Here is a 23,684-nt window from a genome sequence, read left to right on the forward strand (position 1 = left end):
AAAAGATAGTTGCAAATGACATATCAGATAAAGGGCTAATATCGAAAATGTACAAGGAACTCACCAAACTTCACAATCACAAAACAAATAATCCAGTGAAGAAATGGGCAGAAGATATGAACAGACACTTCTCCTAAAAATGATGATTAATGAGATATTATATGTCATTTTTATATGAAATATTTGAGACCTAGCATGTCATTTACACCTAAAGCACATCTCAGTTCAGAGCAGCAACAGTTCTGGGTTCAACAGCCATATGTGGCTAGTGGCTACTTTACTGAACAGTACAGATATAGACAAATAAATGCAAAAGAAAAAACAGTAAAAGTATTGAAAGAAGAGCATCTTTCTGACAGATATTATAAGAGTCATACAATAGTAGCCTATAAGAACTTTTCAAGATCAGAGTAACATGCATCCAAGACGAATTTGGGGAAATAACTTTGGATGGAGTAAACCATACAACCTTACTAACCAACAACCAAGTAGCTAGTTCAGCTACTTCTACTTGTTCTTTAAACTTTAAGTTAACTTCTCTTGAATCAGGCCCAAAAGTATGTAACAAATTTCGCAGTTGTCTCATTTAGTTACTACCTAGAAAGTTTGTCAGTATTATTTAATAAAAATACAAATTGCAATTCTATATTCACTGGGGTATTCACTTTGAAATTAATTTTACTCATCATAGATTTTACTCATCATCATAGGTATCTTTAGCAGCCTGATTGAATTTTTTTCTAAATAACTTCCTGCAGGTCTTCTGTGTCAGTCCTTCCTCCCTCCTTCCCACCAACTAGTTCAATCTCCACAAGGTTAATCCTTTTAAAATAGAGTCAGATCAGTTTATTCTTTTATTTGAAGCCCTCCAAAGAAATTTTGCTCATTTACAGTCAAATCCAAAATCTTTACAGTGACCTCCTACAAGATCCAGAAAGCTGACCTGTTCTTTAACCTTAGCTTCTGCCGCTCCCTTGATCTCTTTTCAAGTCTATCCAGACACATTGGCATTATCACTGTTTCTCAGACAGGACATTTAAGGTTTCCTCTGCTTAACTGTGTTTCCATAGATGGGCACAGGACTCTGCTCTCAGCTCCTGTACGTCTTTTCCTGAATATCCACTTGTCAATAGCTTCTAATCTGATAACATCTCCTCACCACTCTTCCCTGTTCTGCATTTTACTTTTCTTCATACACTTATCATTATCTCATACAGTCTATATTTTTAAGTTTATTTATTTGAGAGAGAAAGAGAGAGAGAGCACAAGCAGGGGAGGGTCAGAGGGAGAGAAAAGGAGACAGAGATAGAATCCCAAGTAGTCTCTGTACTGTCAGTGTGGCCCAACATGGGGCTTGAACCTACAAACCATGAGATCATCACCTGAGCTGAAATCAGGAGTCAGAGGTTTAAATGACTGAACCACCCAGGCACCCCTCCAGTAGTCTATTTTTATATTCATATCATGTTTGTTGATGTTTCTTCTCCTCTAGAATACAAACTTCAGGAGGGTAGAGGTTATATTTGGTTTGATTTGCTACTGTATCCACAGCATCTACAAGAGTCCTACAACACAGTACATAAAATAAATATCTGTCAAACCGATGAGTTTAAGTTTTTGACTAAGAGAGACATTTAAAATAGTAAGATAGAAAATGTATACCCCATATATCATATATTTTTTATTTATCTAACTATATTTATTTTGATGGTTTAAAAACATAATACATTTATATAATATTTATAGCAAATATTCCAAGAAGCCAAAGCAAAGTAAATTAATTAATTCAACATGATTACACTGTAGACATGAGGCTTCTCAATCCTTTTAGCACTTCAATGGTAGGTAAAAGTGACAGGACTTGAAAAAAATGAGATAAACATATTGTGTCTGTTCACAGACATAATAGAAAATTAAAAGATTGGCAAGTATTAGAAATAAATATAAACTGGCTTTACAGATTTCTGGGACTGAATTTTATGCTTCCTTCCACATTGCTATAAAGCAAATGTTAAGTAAAAGAAACTTCAACCTTATTTTATTTTCTTTTTTATGTTTCAAATTTTTATTTAAATTCTAATTAGTTAACACATAGTGCAATATTAGTTTTAGGAGTAGAATTTAGAGTGATTCATTGTAACTTCAACCCTATTTTAAACTGCTGGAAATTATCTAAGGCTGCTTTCTTTCTTTCCTAACAAGCAATTGTTCATATTTTTGAGAATCAAATAAGCCACAATGATTACAATGTCTTTCCAAGAGCCTTTGAAATTTTACAGAAATATGAATTTCTACTAAGTTTTAAGAATCATTACTCTGTAGCTGTCTCAATGGATGATATAATGGAGCATAGCTTTGCGGACAGAAAAAAATATATATGAAATAATACTTTTTATAAATTAAAAGCATTATTCACAGAAGGGCTGAATTAAAAATACCCATAACTAACAATCTGAAGAGTTAAATGCATTTTAGATGAGGTTTTGAGCTTTTCTTCTGAGCTGCCTAATGATAAATATAACATCAATCCAAAATGAGCTACAATTTTTTGAGAACATACTATATGCTAATTACAATGCTAATGATGTACACTCCAAAATCTCAGAGAACAAACTTGTTCCTTCTATAATAGTCTGCATTTAATTAAAGAGATCCCCACACATCCAGTTGCTTGGTCCCAAGGGAATTAGCCATCTCTAGTAAGAGGGAAAATGGCTATCAAAAGATATAAGGTCCATAGGATACCTGGGTGGTTCTGTAGCTTAAGCATCGTCATGATCTCCCAGATTGTGAGTTAGAGGCCCACGTCAAACTCAGAACCTGGACCCTGCTTTGGATTCTGTGTCTCCCTCTCTCTCTGTCCCTCCCCCATTCACACTCTATCTCCCCCATTCACACTCTATCTCTTGCTCTCTCTCAAAAATAAATAAACATTAAAAAATATATATATATATATAAGGTCCTAATTACCGTTAGCTCATAAGGAAGAAGAATCTTCCACAGTTCTATTTAAGAATCTTGATATAAGATTATCCAAGGGGGTCCTAAATCCAATCATAGCACCTTCATAAGTGGCTGAGGGACATTAGATACACATAATGGAGAAGGCAATATGGATGAGTTGTCAAAGATTGGAGTGAATTCGCCATAAGCAAAGGAATGTTACCAGAAGCTAGAAGAAGCAAGACAGGGAGTCTGCCCTAGTGTCTCTGGAGGAAATTTGGCTCTTGGTTTCAGCTCAAGGAAACTGATGTTGAACTTCTAGCCTCAGGAATTGTGAGGGAATAAATTTCTGTTGCTTTAAGTCAACCAGTTTGTGATAATTTGTAATATCAGTCTTAGGGAATTAATACAGATTTGGGTAGGGGGAAATGGGGTGTTGCTATAACAAATACCTAAAAGTGTGGAGTGGCTTTGTAATTGACTCGTGTGCAGAGACTTGGGGGAAAATTGAGGTAGAGGATAGAAAAAGCTGAATTGCCTTGACCAGAATATGAACTGTTGAAGTATGAGTATGAAAGGCAACCCTGATGAAGGCTAAGAAGAAAATGAGAAATATATTATTGGAAATTGTGATTCGCTGGCAGAAAATTTGGCTGATTGTGTCCTATAGCTGTGCGGAAGGCAGGACTTCTCAGCAAGGAGCTTGGATTTTCGGCCAAGAAGATTTCAAAGCAAAATATTCAAGGCGAGACCTTGTTTCTTCTTGATGATTATAGCAGAACACATAGGGAAAGAGAAAAATTGAGGAAAGAATTGTTGAGAAAAAGGGAACTAGCATTTAATGATTTGGGAAATTCTACGCCTGTTCAGATAGCAGAAGATGCCAAGCTTAGGAGACTACCTATTGGGAAATTGTGCTCTGTAGAGAAGGCCAAGTGTGTGGCTAGAAAAATCTTGCTGAAGATTCTAGGTTGGTGACTCATGGGTTCACTTGGTCAGCCAGGAATGCAAGGAGGATTATCCAGGAAAGACCTGTGGAGGACTCTCTTGCTAATATTCTGAATCCCAATGAGATAAATAGAAGACATGATAGGTTTGTGAAAATGTTGTATCCATAGAAACACTCCCAGGTTAGAATGAAAGACACAGAGACAGGACAAAACAAAAGATGACTGTCAGAGTTCCAAAATTCTATAAGCAGAAAACATACTCATAAAACTATTCACCTGAAAACATCACTACCTTTTCAAAGAAAAGTAATGATACATTGACAGAAGAGCCATGGTCCCAAAGAATAGAGCTATAGACCCAGAGACTGATACCCAAGCTTAGGAAACAGCTGAGCCCTGGGCCCAAAGGTCAGAACCTAAAGCCACATAGAATTATTTCTAAGTCATGAAACAGGATGGGATTTTACCTGTTGGATTTCAAATTATTTAGGACTGCTGATTTCTTTCCACCTTATATTTTTCCCATTTGGAATAGAAATGTCTATACCTGTATTCTAAGACAGCTGATAAAAGAAATTTTCAACTTTTAACATTTGTGGGCTCTGTTCCCAGGCTCCCAGGGAAGCTATACTTAACCATTTACCAAGGTCAAAATGACTCCACAAAACTTCCAAAGCATGGGCTCTTATTTCTGCCCTGAGCACACATTGTATGTCTGCTTTGTCTAAAAACAAAACAAAACAAAACAAAGCAGAAGCATTCCAGACATAAAGATAAAAAACAAACAAACAATAAAACCTTTGTGGTTTCCAAAAGATAAAAGTTATACAGCTTTACACATACTAAAATCATAAGATAACATCTACAACTTTCTGGAATGTCCTTCATCATGATGATTTGTAACTCTTTATGTAAAAATACATATATAACCCTTTACCAAATGTTCTTTCCCCGGTGCACTCTCTTCTTTGTGAAGATTATATATCTTGGGCAGGTCTCCTAACTTAGGCTTTAGTAAAACTCTTTTCTTCTCTCTTTAAAATTAAAAACAAAAAGATTTATTTTGTGCAAAAAACAGCTTTGCATTGTGTCTGGGGACTAGGTAGCTGGATTTCTAGTTCTACAGGTCCAAAGACGGGGATGGAATTTTTCCCAGGATAAAATGTTTATAGAATCTAAATTATGCTGATTTAGATTATTTAAATAATGAGATTTGAAAATTTTGAGCTGATGATATTTAAATATATGCTATAATAGGTTGATACTTTTGAAGACACTGGGGTGGAATAAATGTATTTTTCATGTGGGATAGATATGAATCTTTGGACGTCAGAGGGAAGACTTGAATAAACTGAAAGATATCTGTGTCTGAATTTCCAATTCCACATTCCTATGCCTTGAAGCATTACCTTTTATGGAAAAAACAAAACCAAAAAGGCCTTTGAAGATGTGATTCAGTTAAGGATCTTGACTTATGAATTATCTAGCTGAGCCCTAGGTCCAATAAAAGTGTACGTGTAAGGGAAGCAGAGGGAGACTTGAAACATTGAAGAGAAGGCAGCATGACAACGTATGCAGAGATGGAGCAATATGGCCACAAGACAAGGAATGTTAGCAGCCACCAGAAACTAGAAGAGACAAAGAACAAATTGTTTCCTAGAGTACCTGGATAGAACATTAATACCAATTAAATAAAAAATAAGACTAAAAAAAACCCTTCTATGTGTCAAAATTTGCAAGGCATAGGTAAAATTCTATTTATGGGAAACTTTATAGCCTTTAATACATTTATCAAGAATAAGCAAGATTAGAAACTAAAAAAAATCTGGTTTTCAACATAGTTATAGGTACAATGCAACAGAGCAAACTCAAAGAAGTTCACAAATTACAAATGTAAGAAGCGGCTCTCTTTTTTTTCTGCTCGGCAAAAAACCACATGTGTGCCAGCTACCAGTGCCAGCTGCGTCCCTGAGACATAGTGGTGATGGTCAGAGTAAACTGATTTGGTAGTACTGAGCGCCTGGTCACCAGGGCTGCTTTTAACTCTGGCAAAGTGGTTACTGTCACTATCAATTGTCCCTTCATCGCCTTCAACGACATGGTCTACATGTTCCTGTATAACTCCATTCCATGAAAATTCCACAGCCCAGGCAAGGCTGAGAGTGGGAGACTTGTCTTCTATGGAAAGTCCATTTCCATCTTCTAGGAGTGAGATCTCACCAGTATCAAATGGGGTAAAGCTGGTACTGAATATATTATGGAGTCCACTGGAGTCTTCACCACTGTGGAGAAGTCTGGGGCTCACCTGAAGGGTAGAACCAAGAAGGTTCATATCTCTGTTCCTTCTGCTGATGCCTCCATATTTGTGATAGGCATGGACCATGAGAAGTATGACAACTCCCTCAACATTATCAGCAATGCTCCCTGTGCCACCAACAGCTTGGTCCCTCTTGCCAAGGTCATCCATGACAACTTTGGCCACATGGAGAGACCCATGACCACAGTCCACGCCATCACTGCCATCAAGAAGAGCATGGGCAGCCCCTCTGAGATGCTGTGGCATGTTGGCTGTGGGGCTGTCTAGAACATCATCCCTGCTTCTACTGACACTGAAAGGCTGAAGACAAGTTTATCCCTGAGCTGAATGGGAAGCTCATTGGTATGGCCTTCCCTGTCCCCACCCTCAAACATGTCAGTCATGGATCTGACCTGCCTCCTGGAAAAAGCTACCAAATATGATGACTTCAAAAAGGTGATGAAGCAGGCATTGGAGGATGCCTCCTCAAGGGCGTACTGGGCTGCCCTGAGGACCAAGTTGTCTCCTGTGACTTTAACAGTGACACCCACTCTTCCACCTTCAATTCTGGGACTGGCATTGCTGTCATTTACCACTTTGTTAAGCTCATTTTTTTTCTGATATGACAATGAATTTGGCTAGAGAAACCTGGTGGTGGGCCTAATGGTCCACATGGCCTCCAAGAAATAAGAGCCCCCTGGACCATCAGCCCCAGTGAAAGCAAGAGGAAGAGAGAGGCCCTCAGCTTCTGGTGAGCCCTTGCCTCAATTCATCTCCCAACACACTGAAATTATCCCAACCTCTACACAGTTTCCATCCCATACCATCAATAAAGTATACTGTACCCAGATTTAAAAAATTTAAGAGATGTTAGTAAAATAAAGAGCAAGAATAACCCATACTCATGATAAGGATAGTTAAAAAAAAACTTCGAAACTAGTTCTTTGAAAACATAATCAAACATCTAAAGCACTGATAACTAAAAGGTAAATGTAAATAAATCTATTCTGAAATAAAAATGAGAAATACATACATATCAAAATAAGATTTAAAACTACTAAAAATATAAAAACATGTTGACAGTATGAATTTCTGCTTGTAGCCATGAAGGAGTATGAAGTATCAGACTCAATGTCCCTCTGTGACCGAAGAAAAATCTAGACAAAATTTTAAAAAGTATATATATATATATATATATATATATATATATATATATATATACACACACATATACACATACATATGTCTTTCAAACATCAGAAAACAGACATGCAAGACTATGGAAATGGGAAGGTAGAAGCAAATGAGGTGACCCATACCATTACTCTGACTTTCAGCGACTTCTAGACTGCTAGTGCAGGGTTGATTAAAAAAGAGAGAGTGTGAACTCAGTGATATTACTTAACTGAGAAGCTGGAGATTGGAGTTATGGAGCCTGAAGAGGATGGAAGTTGCTAGAATTTCAGAGAGGTAGAGGGAACCATCAAGAAAAATAGTGTCTGATACCTTCCAGAAACCTCCTTGAAACCTTACTGAGTATGAGGTGACACACTTACAAGGTGTGAAATCCCTGTGAAGCCAGGCAAAGAATAGTTATGGTGCTCTCCGTTTAGGAACATCCAGGGTTCACACAAGTTGACAGACCAGCCAGAATCAAGAATCCTCACCAATCACCTGAGACAGTCATTAGAGAGCCATGAGAAGTGACACCTTGGTAATAAGACTGTATTTGAATTATCTCTGGAGTGAAAAGGCTACATATGGCAACCCTAATACATCTTTAAAATACTCCCTCAAGGGATCAAACTGATTCCATAACTTGGCCATTTGACAAAATAAAACCAAACAATCTATTAGAAAGGACAAAAAACAAAATCCCAATATTCAAGAATGCACTGGCCACCATAATTACAGTTGAAAAGCACAATTTGGACTAATTGATATTTATAGAATACGCTACCTAATAATGGCAGAATACACATAAAATATTCAACAAAATAGAGTATATGCTGAGCCATAGCACAAGCCTAATAAGAATTTTAAAACTTATATCATACAGACTATGTTCTCTGAATATACATGCATTAAATTAAAAATCAAAAAGTAAAGTAAAAAATATCCGGAAATACCCCATACAGTTGCATTTTCCACAACAATTATTTTCATAAATCTGCCAGTCAAAAAACAAAATCAAAACCAGACATTAGGTTATAGCCAATGGCATATTGATGTTGTTGCATGGTGACAGGTGCTAGCTATATTTGTGGCAAACACAATGTAATATGTGGAGTTGTCCAATCACCTGACTGTTAACATTTTGTATTGGCTAAACTTTAATAGAAAAAAATGTTTGATAGAATTCACCAGTGGGAAAAGGAGGAGTTGAAAAGAAATTAGAGATGCATGGGAGTAAAGGAAAATAAAAATACAACATATAAAAATGTTGGACTGTAGCTAAAACAGTATTTAGAAGGAAGGTTGAATATATAGTTGTTTAAGTTATAAAAATAAAAAAATGAAGTTAACAATCTAATTTTTCACCTTAAAAAGCTAGAAAGAAAAAAATCAATTTAAAGCCAAGTAAGTAAATAGAAGATAATAATAAAGATAAGAGCAGAAATCAATTAAATAGAAAGTAAACCAACAATAAATCAAGGAAACCAGAGATCATTTAAAAAGACCAGTAGTAACATTGATAAACCTCTAATCAGTGTGATCTAGAAAAAGAAGCACACAAATTACTAGAATTATGGAAAAAAGAGGAGATATCATTATACATCTTAGAAATATGGTAAGGATAAACATGGGAAGGATCTATTGCCAGTTTATGGCAATAAATTTGACAACTTAGGTAAAATAGACAAATAAATTATTTGAAAGAAACATAACAACTAGCTTGCTTAAGTAGAATTAGATATCCTGAATAGCTATACATCTAATAAATAAACTCAATGTGCAGTTAAAAATCTTCCTAAAAAGGTAACTCCAGGCACAAGTAGTTTAATAGTGAATTCTACCAACCATTTACAAATGAAAACTATACCAGTTCTATACAAATTCTTTTATTGTTTTTTTAAGTGTTTAATGTTTATTTATTTTTGAGACAGAGAAAGACAGTGTGAGTGGGGAAGGGGCAGAGAGAGGGAGGCACAGAGTCCGAAGTAGGCTCCAGGCTCTGAAATATCAGTACAGAACTAGTTGTGGGGCTTGAACTCGTCAACCATGAGATCATGACCTGAGCCAAAGTAGACGCTTACCTGACTGAGGCACCCAGGGGCCCCCAAACTCTTTTAGATAAAATGAGGGAAAGCTCCAGCTAATCTGATGAGGCTAACATGTTCCTGTACTAACCCAGTCAAAGACCATGTAAACAAAGGAAACCAAAACTAGTTTCTCTCATGAGTACACAAGCAAAATTCTTCTAAAAAACATTGACATGTCTAACAGCATTATATAAAAAGAGTAACATACTATGACAAGGAAGAATTTATTCCAGGGATGCAAGGTTCTATTAGCATTTAAAAATCAATCAATATAATTCTGTATTTTAAGAAAATAGAGAGGAAATAACCCCATAATCATTGCCATTGATTCAGAAAAGTCATTTGACAAAATTCAACATCTATTCTTGATTAAAACCTTCAGCGCCCTGGAAAAGAAGAAAATCTTGTCAATCTGATCAGGCACATATGCGGGATACTGCAGCTTGCTTCGTATTCAATGAGGAACAAGGGAAAGATTTCTACTCTCACCACTCTTTTCACACTTTTACTGGATGTCCTGGCCAGTATAACAACAGAAAAATGTATTAAAAACATATGTGAAGGAAGAAATAAACTTGTCTCTATTCCTAGATGCCACAATCATGTACATAGAAAATCTTAAGGATCAAAAACCTATTAGAATACATACGTGGGGCACCAGGGTGACTCAGGTGGTTGGACTCTCTGCTCTTGATTTCAGCACGGGTCATGATCTCGTGGTTTGTGATATCGAGACCCACACCAGGCTCTGTGCTGACAGTTTGGAGCCTGCTTGGCATTCTGTCTCTCTCTCTCTTTCACTCTCTCAAAAACAAATAAATATTTAAAAAGGAATGATAAATATCTGAGTTTAACAAAACCAGTGTCACAAAGACTATACATATGTATATATATAAATTGTAAACTTATATCCAAGCAATAAGTTATTGGATGTATAAAAATATTTTATATTATTTAAGAGCATCAAAAACATAAAATAATTACTGATAAGTTTAACAAAACAAGTGCAATACCTATACACTGAAAATCACAACATATTTTTGAGAGAAACTAAAGAATTAGCCAAAAAAGACACATTCATATATAAGGACTGAAATACTGAATATTATTCTGACCCAATTATTCCCTTAGTAATCTATATGCTAAAGGCAAAACCAATTAAAATTTATGCAAACGTTTTAGTAGAAATTGATGAATAACTGAAACATATAATAATGCAAATGACCTAGGCTAACCAAACTAATACTGAAAAAAAAAAAGTTTGGAGGACTTAGTATAAAGCTACAATAATAACAAAGTGGGGCTTTGGTATATCAATACACATGAAGACCAATGAAACAGAAAACAAAATCTTAAAATAATGTAACACAATAGTCAGACTGAATTTTACTGATTTTTGATAAAATTACCTATGTACTCAACAAAGAAAAAATATTCTTTTACAACTGAATGTCCATATGTAAAAGAAAATGAGTCTCAAGTTTTTTATAATATCATGCATAAAAACTGTCTGAATAATGGATCATAGACTTAACCATTAAGCCAAAACTATGAGACTGCTAGATGAGAGAGTTTCAGGAAAAATCTTGAAAACCTTTCAATAAGAAAGAATTCCTTAGGTTACAAAAGCATGATTTTTTAAATATTTATTTATTTTTGAGAGAGAAAGAGAAATGGATTGTGAAGGGGGAAGGGCAGAGAGAGAGGGAGGCAGAATCTGAAGCAGGCTTCAGGCTCGGAGCTGTCAGCACAGAGCCCCATGCAGGGCTCGAACCCACAAACTGTGAGATAATGACCTGAGCTGAAGTCGGCCGCTTAACCAACTGAGCCACCCAGGTGCCCCAGATTTTTAAATAAAAGAAAGCTGATCAACTGGAATTCATGAAAACTTAAATCTTTTTGAATAATATAATTAGTTTTATATATTGATGAACAAAATGAAAAGGTAATCAAAGTACTTGAAGAAAATAATTATACTTTTGACACAAGACTTGCATGTAAAACGTATAAGGAATTCTTACAATTCCATATTTAGAGGACAAGCAACCTAACAAAAAAGGGCAACATACTTGAACAAACACTACCCAAAGAAGACACAGAATTTGGCAATGAACAAATAAAAACGATATTTGACATCTTTAGCCACAGGAAATGCAAATTCAAATAATAATCACATATCAATACACACCATTGGCATTGAAAATTTTAACTGGCAACTATCATTTATAATGCAAAGCAATTAAAATTGTCATGCATTGTTGAGGCAGGGGGATGTAAAATGGTACATCTACTTGGAAAACAATTTGGCAGATTCTTAAAAGATGAAACATACACTTAGAACATACAACATGCATACATATCTATATACGTACAACCCAGCAATTCCTGTCTGGGAAATCACTCCATAAATAGAAATGCACATCCTTACTAAATGTGTCCCCGGATAATGATACGCTAATGGCCTAGCCCTCCATGTGATGATACTTGAAGTGGAGGCCTGTGGGAGAGGGGGAAGCTCAGGTGAGGTGCTGAGGGTGGCACCCCCACGACAGGTGCATTCTTAAGTTGAAGACACCCCAGAGTTTCCTCTCTCTCCACATGCCTGCACCAAGAAGCGGCCATGTAAGCACACAGTTAAAAGGTGCCTTCTGCAGGCCAGGAAGAGGCCCCCCCCCAAGAACCAAATCTGCCAGCATTGGTTTATCTGTATCTTGGGTTTCTCAGCCTACACAACTATGAGGAATAATTTCTGTTGTTTAAGCCACCCCGAGTTATGGTGTTTTATTTTAGCAGCCTGAGCTAGGGCACATGCAAATCCTTAGATTGTAAAACATATAGCAGCTTTATTCCTAGTAGTCCCAAACTGACAACCCTAGACGCCCATCATCACATGAAAGGACAAACAAAAATGGTGCTACATACATTTCATGCAATACTTAGCCATAAAATAAAAGAAAGTACGGACACATACAGCAATGCAGATGAATCTCAGAATCATTACACTTTCAGAAAGAAGCCAAAAAGAAGAGAATACATACTTTGTGATACAAATATGAAATTCTAGAAGAGACGAATGGATTTGGTAGTGACAGAAAACAGTTCAGTGGTGGCCCAGGGCTTACGCTGGCTGAGATCTGAGAGGATTTGACTCTGGCGCCTTAGCCCACTCGGCCATCCCGACACCTATCTGAGAGGATTTGACAAGGGCAAACAAGGGCCAGCACAAGAGAATGTTTTCGGTTTAAGTAAATGTTGATTGTGGAAGAGGTCATACAGAAGCGTGTGTGTGTGTGTGTGTGTGTGTGTGTGTGCACGCGCGCACGCACGCATGTGTGTGACACAACTCATCAAATTATACACTTGAATTTGATGTATTTATTTCATATAAACTATTTGAGTATTAGTATAAAAATCAAATTTTAAGATGTTAGAAAACCAATATTAAATGGAAAAAACATAAAATGCAAAAAATTTAAATATAAAAGAATAAGTGTAGAAAAGAAAAGGAGCAGGTAAATAGATTAATAAATAGCAAATTGAAATGGTAACCAAACACCACCTCCTACATTAAAGAGGCCCAGACTCAATTTTATAGACACAGGTACATACGCTTCTAAAAGTGTAACGATGTTATGTACTTTGTCTTATATGATTTGCTGCAGCAAATAGCAAAAGAATAAACATTACCCAACTTATTTTACAAAACTATGGCTACCTTGATTAGCAAAGTGGATTGAGAAGTACAAAGAATATGAATCACAGGCATACTTTGTCTGGAATCACAGAAGTAGAAACACTCAAGAAAATATGATTTCCATAAACATCCCTGATTTCTCTTATATATAACATTTCCATTATATACAACAATTATAATAGTATTAGAAACAATGATAGAATAGGGTTTATTATTTGCTTATATTTATAAAGGAGTGGAATGATTAAATTTGGTCACTAATATGGGGCTTATCAGCAATCTTGTAAGATTTTTGGGTCAATTTCCCCAGGACAACTTAATAATGTCTGACTCTAGAACAGTAAGGAAGGGCCAGTGTTCCCACAAGTCAGTCTCCCTTTATTCAGTGTCTTGTTCACATCAAATGAGGCCTGATGGTAAGGGCTAGTGCTGCTCACTATCCATTCATGGATGTTATGTTCTTCTAGCCTTTTTGGTTGCTACTTTCCAACTGCTCTATATGTCTGTTTTATGAGAAAAGGCAGCATGAACCGTTCTGCACGTCCAATCAGCTTTGCTCCAACTTGTGCTTGACAGACAGGATTTCCCCCAGTTCGTTAAGTTGCCAATTATCAGGATGACATTGAAATTGAGTGCTTCTTGTCCTTCTTGAAGCACGATCAACTCTCACCACTCTGCTAGCAAAAATTAGTGGGGCCATCTGAGTTACCTCTTTTCTTGCCTCACTGCAATGTGCTCCTCACTTGTTTATATGTTCCCCAAATTCCCTTTCAGTGTAATACAAACCATGTGTTCCTGTGGGCATTTGTTATTTGCAGGGTGTATTGGACCCTTTCTTAGTTTCAAAATATAGGATGTTATCTCTATTACTTTGCATCTTTTTGCGTTCATTTCTCTACATACTGGGGGCGAGTGATGGTATAAATCTCTATTTCTGAGACTTTCTTTGTGGTCACTCTGCTGATATATATGTTTGTTGTTTATGCACTTGTATTTGTAACTTTATACTTGGGCCATAGAGTGTTTATTTCTCTTAAACTGACTGCTGTTTTTTCATAACTGCATATTTTCATATGTTCATAGAAATGAAAATGTAAATCTACCATCAACAGATATTTTAATTTAGATTTTCCCCCATCATAAAGATGAATGGAATTGAGTCATTTACATTCTTAATCCAGTACATACATTTACAATATAATGATTCAACAATTCTATGCATTGCTCAGTACTCATCAGGGTAAGTGTACTCTTAACCCCTGTATCTGTTTCACCCACCTCCTCTCAGGAAACTACCAATTTGTTCTCTGTATTTAAGAGTCTATTTTTTGTCATTTTTTTGTTGCTGTTTATTCATTTGTTTTGTTTCTTGAATTCCACATAAGAATAAAATCGTATATTATTTTTCTCCATCTGACTTACTTCACTTAGCATTACACTCTCTGGGTCCACCCATACTGTTGCAAATGGTAAGTAATATCGCATTCTTTTTTTTAAATGAGTAATATTGCGTTGTGTCTCTGTGTGTGTACACACCCACACACCATTCAGTCATCTGTGGATGTCCGCTTGGGTCGCTTCTATACAATGGCTATTGTAAACAATGCTGCAATAAACATAGGGGCATATGTATGTTTTCAAAGTAGTGTTTTTGTTTTCTTTGGGCAAATACCTAGTAGTGGAATTACTGTATCAAATGGCAATTCTATTTTTAACTTTTTTTGAGCACCTCCAAACTGTTTTCCACAGTGGCTGCACCAGTTTGCATTCACACCAACAGTGCACGAGAGTTTCTTTTACTCATACCCTTGTTAACACATGTTATTTCTTGTGATTTTATCTTAGCCATTCTGACAGGTGTGAGGGTATCTCATTGTACTGTTAGTGTGCATTTCCCTGATGAATGTGATAGTGAGCATCTTTTCATTTGTCTCCTGGCTATCTTTTGAAAAATGTCTCTACAGATCCTCTGACCATTTTTATTCGAATTAGTTGTTATTATTGTTGTGATTGTTGTTTGCTCTTAAGTTAACTTTGCATACTTCTATTGAGTAGTTTGCCTTTTTGTTTTGGTGTGGGTTTCCTCTACTGTGCAAAAGCTTTTTATTTTTGTGTAGTCTCAATAGTTTAATTTCACTTTTGTTTCCCTTGGACACATAGCTCAAAAAATATTTCAACAGCTAATGTCCCAGAAATTACTGCCTATCTTTTAAGTTTTATGGTTTCAGGTCTCACATTTAAATCTTCAATCCATTTTGAGTTTATTTTTGTGTGTGATATAAGAATGTGCTCCAGTTTCATTCTTCTGCGTGTTGCTGAACAGTTTTCCCACGCCCATATTTTGAAGACTATCGTTTTTCCCCATTGTATATTCTTGCCTCCTTTGTCATTGATTAATTGACTGGGTTTATTTCTGGGGTTTCTATTCTGTTCTATCAATCTATGTGTCTACTTTTATGGCAGTACCACATGGTTCTGATTACTATGGCTCTGTACTATATCTTGAATTGCAATACCTCCAGTTTTATTCTTCCCTATCAATACTGCTTTGGCCATTTGGGATTCTGGGTTCTACACACACTTTATTTCTATTCATTATCACCCTGTGAAAAACCATTGTTGGTATTTTGATAAGGATTGCACTAAATCTGAGGATTTCTTTTCCATTCTAGTTTGAAACTTGTGTGGACTAGAAACATGTGAGAAGACACTCTGGAAATCTTTTCTTTGATTACACCTGTCACTCTGTCACATATTTATTCACCCATATAAATCCCAATCACAGAGAACATGTTACATCACAAGTAACATACCCACTCATCTGTATAAAATATTTATATATAATAACCTTTAATATTCTCAGACATGTATTTAACTAAAAACTAAGCTATTATAAAATAATTTGTAAAAGCCAACCAACGCTTTCAAAAGTGGTAAATTATGTACTGTTGCATTCTTTGTTAAGGAAAGAATACAATTTATATACAATATTATTAATACTATAATATCTAAAGAAAAGTATCCTTTTATGCATTGAAATTCTTCAAATTAAAGGCACTATTATGGAAATTTTGAAAATTAAGGACTACATATGAGTACTTTAAGACTTTTAAAAAACCCTCTATGCCTGAGTAAGTCCTTATTTTCTAGAAAGAATGTTGAATTCCTAATGCCTCTCTAAAGATAGTAAAGCATTGGAAATTAGTCTTTTCCTTTGTAAATTCTTACTTGGTTTTAATTGTCTAGCAATTGATTGTTTTAAGATTTCAAATACATGCCTATTAATTTTATGGCTATTATTTATTATTTTCATATGTCATATTTTGAAGTAATATTTTAATACAACTATTAATAAATCAAATCTTTAGTTGTGCTTTGTATAGTCCATTGGATGTATATTTATTACTTGAGGATAAATAGTGAGCATAATGCAAATATTTCAATGATTAGCATTGCCCCAGAAACTCTAAATATATTAAATAAAATATAAGTTGTGTTCAACAATGAAATATCTGTAAAGTATATCACACAGAACAATTATATGAAACAAAAACCTCCTGAGGGAAATGCTATAAGACTTACTGGAAACATTTATGGAAACAGCAATAATAAATACACATTTATAATTTAATATTAACTTGAAATTGTATATTTTTTATTCCCCCTAGATCTCGGAAATATTCCTTTTCTGTGGATTTACCAACCTCCATACTACTTAGCTGTTTCAAATAATTACGTGTCAATAAGTCAAGGATTTCAGTTCATATAAAAGTATACATTATATATCAGTCTTAATAATAAGTCAGTGTTTCCTTTTTGAATATTCACTATTAGAGAATAATTCCTTTGGCCATCAGAAATTGGGAAGTTGATGTGAAGTTCACCTGCCTTCAAAATATCAAAATACCATCATCTTGTTATACTTTCAAGACAAAACAGGATGATGTATCTTCCTAAAGAATTAAGGTAAAGATCATAGGGCTGAGGGAAAAAAGTCTTGGGTTTGAGCCAAGACACAGCCTTTATTGACTGCATATACCATCAGATATCTTTGAGTTCTACCTGTCTTAGGATAATGAATGCATAAATAAAATATACTTGGAAAATATAAATCATGATCCATGTATTGATTGTTATATTAACTATAAACACCTTAACAACTAGCCAGAGCTGATGATTTGTCTTCAAATTCACATTGGTGGTGAGCCAATGTGACATTTTCCCTTTGACTTCCTATTAGCGAAGATCCATCAGTTAATAAAGGCAATCAATATGAACAACTAGTCACAAAGGAGGTGGAAGAAACCATGGTTGGTGGTACCTGTGGCATCGGAGAGCAAAACCCATTGGCAGGAAGTGAAACCAAAAGCTACCTTGAGAAGTTCATTTAGATCAAGACAGGGGAAACAGTTCTGGCTTTTTCCTTCTTCCTACCCTCCAGTGTCCTGCCACAGACTTCACTGGCACTTGTCAGAAACCCGTCTGGTAAAGACAGTTTGTAGAGCTGTGTTTTGTGATAAAAGATCAAGGTGGAGATAGGAATGGATTTGAGAGCAGAGAGGCAAATGATCAGCCGGTCCTAGCTCCATCTCTAGGCTGTCCTTTTTTCAGATGATAAGAGGCATTTCCAGAAGGCAAGGTATACATTTACCAGAATAACACTGATAAAACACTACCCCTCAATCACAAATTGACCCAGTACCTACTCCTCACACCTCCAAAGTTTTGCTTAAACGGAATGAATATAACATTTTCAGAAAAACAAAATAAGGAGAACTGATTAAAACCATAATAATCCTTCCCTTCTATCCCTTGAGCTTTCCCTTGCAGGAGAAAAGACTATATCCACACTCAGCTTCCTCTGTCAGGAAGGAATTAATGCCATGATCTCTAGATATGAACATCAGAAATTCCCAGATGAAGGCTATAAATATCTGGCATAGCAAGCCAGTCAGTGGACTTGGCACCAAGAAGTTTCTAAACTAATCTTCTTACCCAAGTCCCACAGTGACACACACACACACACACACACACACACACACACACACGCACGCACGCACATTTGGGTTTCATGTTTTCTGTGTCAGAATCAAAAGGGTTGGGAACATATTAGGTCCTGTAACTGCTATAATAAAGCACCACAGACTGGATAGCTTAAAACACAAGAAATGTATGCTCCCACTGTTTATGGAGATCAGAAGCCTGAATCATGGTATTGGCAGAGTTGTACTTTCTCTCAAAGCTCTAGGGGAGAATCTTTTTTTTCCTCGTCAGCTTTTGGTGCTGTTGGCATTCCTTGGCTTCTGGGATTTTGACCATATCACTCCAATCTCTGCTTCTGTCTTCACATTGCCTTCTCTTCTTCTGTGTCTCCCCCTCTGTTTGTCTCAAATATCCCTCTACTTTTCTATTACAAGGATGTTTGTCATTCATCGACCTTAGGGTCCATTCTTATAATCCAGGATGATCTCATCTCAAGATCCTTAATCACATCAGAAAAGATTCTTTTCTTTTTTTAATTAGGTAACATCTATGATTCTTGGATATTTTTTGGAGGCACCCCCCCTTCCATTTTTTAACCTACCATAGTGAGAAAGAGGTCCTTGCACTGTGTCAGGTTGTAGATTCACTCTGAAGGTCCAGCAAAGTCCAGATTCAACATATTTCTCTGCAGGAAAATGAGAGAACCAAAAGGTATCTTATTTTCTCTTCTCTTGTTGACCTTTAGCTTATGCAAATTTTCAAGTCCTTTCTTCACAATAAAGCTAATTTCTTTCATCAGGCCCATGTGTTGTTTGGGAATTAATGGCAGAAATCCAGAAGTGATACCTGTTTCACTACAACAATGCACTGTAACAGATTAGTTCAAGAGACCTGTCTTAAATGTTTATTCACATATATAATAAAATACACACATATTTCTAGAATAACATGACTATGCAGCACAGAAACCTAGGAAAATTATGGCATGAAAAGAAACCCAATGCATCCTAATAAAACATGAATTTTTCAATAATCTCACACTGTCTCTTACATTGTCTTTTATATTGCCCTTGCCTGCTGATGAGGAAATCACTGTTGCATGTAGGTTGCAACCACCAATTCCAGACTTTTCCTAATGTGTAAAAATCCAGCCAACAACTGACTTCACCTCTCTCTCTCACCTAACTTGAAGGTAAAGAATCACAATTAAATTACATATATTCCAAGTGATTTTTCTTAGTGAATCATCCGTTATTTTTATACATAGGCTATATGCAGCATAGAAAGTAGAAGTTTAGTAAAATAAATTAATAATTAATTATATCATGATCATCCAAATTTAAATGAAATTGAGGACTTGAAAGTAAATTTCTGAGTATTCTTAATGTTTATTACAAAACATGCTTTGTTATGAACAATGCTTTATTATGGGGCACCAGGGTGGCTCAGTCAGTTAAGCTTCTGACTCTTCATTTTGGCTCAGGTCACGATCTCACGGTTCATAGGTCCAACCCCCACATCAGGCTCCTTACTGATTTCATGGAGCCTGCTTGGGATTCCCTCCCTCTCTCTCTCTCTCTTCCTCTCCCTTGCTCATGCCCAAGCTAGCTCTCTCTCTCACTCAAAATAAATACACATTTAAAAGATAGATAAATAAAAAATAAATAATGCTTTTAATAAAATGAGAGCCTATATTTTCTTAAAAAGACTAAACATCATGGAAGAGATCATGAATCATTTCATTGTTTAGATTGGGATTGACATTCAATGACCATTGCCTATTTTTACATAGCTGATGGAAGAGTTTTGAAATTTTAAAATGGTTGAAATAATCAGCAGAAAAAAATATTTTATGACACATGAAAATTTTATGAAATTCCAATTTTAGTGTCTGTAAATAAGAGTTTCACTAAATACAGCCACACTCTTCTGTACACCTATGGCTACTCTCACATTCCACCAAGAGTTAAGGATTTGTAACAGAGAAGATAGATTCTACAGAACCCAAAATATTTATTGTCTGGTCCTTTCCAGAAAAATTTTTTCAAAACCCCAGGGTAGATGATTGAACCATAAACATAATTTCCCCAAACAAAATATATCTACATATATGTATCATAATTGAGCCAAATCAAGAGTTGGACACTTAACTGATTAAGTCACTCAGGTACCTCTCTCTTCTTCTATTTTGGTGATTTTCAGGGATACCATTCTTCCATGTTTCATACTCGTCTCATTTCTTTTTGGCATTAAGAACTCCAAATGGGGGCACCTGGGTGGCTCAGTTGGTTAAGCGTCCAACTTCGGCTCAGGTCATGATCTTGCGGTTTGTGGGTTGAAGTCCCATGTCAGGCTCTGTACTGACAGCTCAGAGCCTTGAGCCTGCTTTGGATTCTGTGTCTCCCTCTCTCTTTGCCCCTCCCCTGCTCATGCTCTGTCTCTCTCTCTCAAAAATAAATAAACATTTAAAAATTAAAAAAAAAAAGAACTCCACATGTTAAGTAACATTTTGGAATAGTTCCCCACTTTTACAATATGCACCCTTAACTTACAAATCACTGCACCTCCCTCCTATAATTAGGTGCCATTTTTCCTATAACTTGGGTTAACTACCCTTCACAGTGTTTTTCAAGTTATAAGTGCTTGATTTTCTTTTTATTGTATCTGGAATATTCTAAAACAAAACAGTGATATAGAAATCAATGCATATTAAAAAATAATGCTGATTATATGAACCATGCATTATATTTTAAATTTTTGAAAGATATGAGAAACAGAAAAAGGAATAGGGAGGGAGAGAGGAAGGGAAGAGGGAAGATGGGAAAGAAAGAATGAAAGGTAGATAATGAGAGACAGAGAGGGAGATTATGGGGGGTACTGAGAGAGGGACTGAGAGGGGCAGGGGTCACTCAAAAGCAACACCAGACAATACCAATAAGGCCCCTGGACTGACATCTGTGCTCCAGCCCAAGTCACCAGATCTCTGCTGAATGAAATGGAAGAATCGGTGCTGTGGCCATCTGTACCAATTATCTGAACACTAATGTTCTTGCTGCAGCTGATGGTTGAGACCTCTGCAGCACGATAAATGTCTGGAAATTCTATTTGCCATTTTGAGGAAAGGGGTAGAAAATATTGATCAAGGCTATAACATAAGAGCTCATTCAATTCAAAGCAATAGAGAGAAATTAAGACCACAAATATTTTCAACTAAAGAATAAAGGGATGGGTTGTGCATCAAATATGCATAATTATGAACAGTTGCTACCTTCTTAATTGGATGACTGGGAAACGCTTTTCAGCTAGCTATAGGCATCCAACTTCCAGGGTCTAATGTCTGATGAACAGTCTTCATACCTATAGCTCCTGCTACATATAAAAGTACTCACTTTCAGATCCAATAACAAAAGCCAACCAGCCTTAATTTACATTATGATGAGGAATGAGAAAGATGCATGTCTCTGGTAAATGAGAAAGAGAACTTTTTCCTTAAAACCTGTGGCAAATTCAAATCAGCTAAGTCCCCCAAAAAAAGGTCATCTTGTGTTTTTTCCTGAAGCCACAAGTTTCTGAATTTTATCTACTAATTATGTATCATTCATAAAATATGCTGACTCAATTTTGGTTCCAATGAATTTGGAGTTATGTAAATTCACACAAAAATATTTTATTTAACTCAGGATACTATACAGGGCTGTCAGAATATTATGTAAGCTGATAAAAATATACTTTGGCATCATTGAAGCAACAACAGCCAAAGGAGCAACTGCCTTTGAAAATTGGACCGAGGCTAGTGATCCAGGGAGAGCACTGGTATTTTCATGGTCCTGTAGAACTCATCTTCATTTAATCTGAAATTATCTGGATACTCCTAGTCAATTTCACACAGTCCACTGTGCACCATATAGCTGCCAATGTCAGCCATCCCACGTTGCTGTTGTTTTTTTAGCAACTTTCTGTAACAAAGGAGATTTTATCCATCAAACAGCTGTCATACAGTAGGGGAAAATGCAACTTTCAGACTAGGACAAAGAAGGCATTTCTTCCAATGTATCGCTACATTGAAAAAAAAACTAGGTTAAGATTTAGCTTACTTCTCAGATAATACACTGCAGCAAAATCAGCAGGGAATTTATGTCTGCCAGGGTATAGTTATAGTGACAGATACAGATACTGCAATCTGCTTTCTTTCTAATTGTTCTGTCATTCAAAACATTTGTGTGAAGATTAGGAAAAGAAAGAAAAAAAAGACGATACTTAAGTATGAGTAAGGCTGAGATACAGAGTGAAAAGCAACCTTATCCTCCAGTTGCCTGTTTCCTACATCCTTGCCTTTGTGTCTATGAATTTCAATATTTAAGTACAACTATGTTGAGCTATAATAATAGGGTCTTTCCAAACACAACGGACTAGAACATGAGTCAAGCCTCCATGTTTTATGATGCTATTTCCCCAGGCAGCCCGGCTTACTGTACCTCATCTTGCCCCAGTTTCAGCCTTAGAAGGAAATATTAAGAGCTCCATCATTGCCTGAGAGGTGAAATACATCTTTGAAGGCTTCATAAAAGCAGGAATGGAAATATTATAAAAACTTTACCAGAGAATTATAAACACATGCCATATTTGTGTTTTCAGGTTTGAGAGTGAATGGATGAAAGCCTGTCCTGATAGTAAGTTTCAAGAAGACATTGTCATGCAATGACTTTAGATACGATGTGGAAGGGCTTAGTATTTTTCTAATTATAACTTGCTAGGGGAAAACATGAGGCATACAAAAATAAAAGCAAAAGAAGTTTAGCTAAATCTAAAACTAAATGCTTCATTATTTGATATCCTATTAAATGCAATTTTCTTGAACAGCATGTGTACTAAAGCCCTATGTGACAGTGGGAAAACAGCACAGGTAACTGGTCTCTTGCAACAATATCTTAAAGCTATTAAAATTATTGCATATTCTTCAATCTCATGCAAAACTTCAAAGTCTCAACATTAGAACAAGATTCTCTACCGTACTGTAAGGACCATGAAGGTAAAAACATTTTTTTATAGATTTGCCCCTGATAAAGATGAGTAGCTCAAACAGTTCATGATATAAAATAAATGCTCAAAAATAACTTTAAAAAATAAAATGGCAGTTATTTCCAGAAATAAAAATGACAAAAAGCATTTTTTTTAAATTTCTGTGCTTGCCAACCTTTTGTTATTGGCAATTAATAAAAGAAATTTTGGCAATTTCTTTTAAATGATTTTATTGTTGGCTATATTTCAAAATATCACATGTCTCCATAAGCTGACAATTTGCTGTTATGGGTTGAATTGTGTTTCCCTGGAATCCACAGGTTGAAGTCGTAACCCTCTGCACCTCAGAATGTAACCTTATTTGGAGATAGGGTCTCACGGAAGCGATCAAGCTAAAGTGTCATTAGGCTACGCTTTAATCCAATATAGCTGGTGTTCTTTTAAAAAGGACAGACACACACACACACACACACACACACACACACACACACACAAGAGAGAGAATAACATGGGAGAATAAAAGCAGAGATCAGATG

At 35.9% G+C, this 23,684-nt stretch overlaps 1 pseudogene; it reads left to right on the forward strand.

Annotated features, from left to right (window-relative positions):
• LOC115291225 overlaps window positions 1-6,831 on the forward strand; it is a 21,281-nt pseudogene extending 14,450 nt beyond the window's left edge.
• The last annotated feature ends 16,853 nt before the right edge of the window (window positions 6,832-23,684 follow it).

This window comes from Suricata suricatta, chromosome 5, assembly GCF_006229205.1.
Source record: "Suricata suricatta isolate VVHF042 chromosome 5, meerkat_22Aug2017_6uvM2_HiC, whole genome shotgun sequence".
Classification (NCBI taxonomy): Eukaryota; Metazoa; Chordata; class Mammalia; order Carnivora; family Herpestidae; genus Suricata; species Suricata suricatta.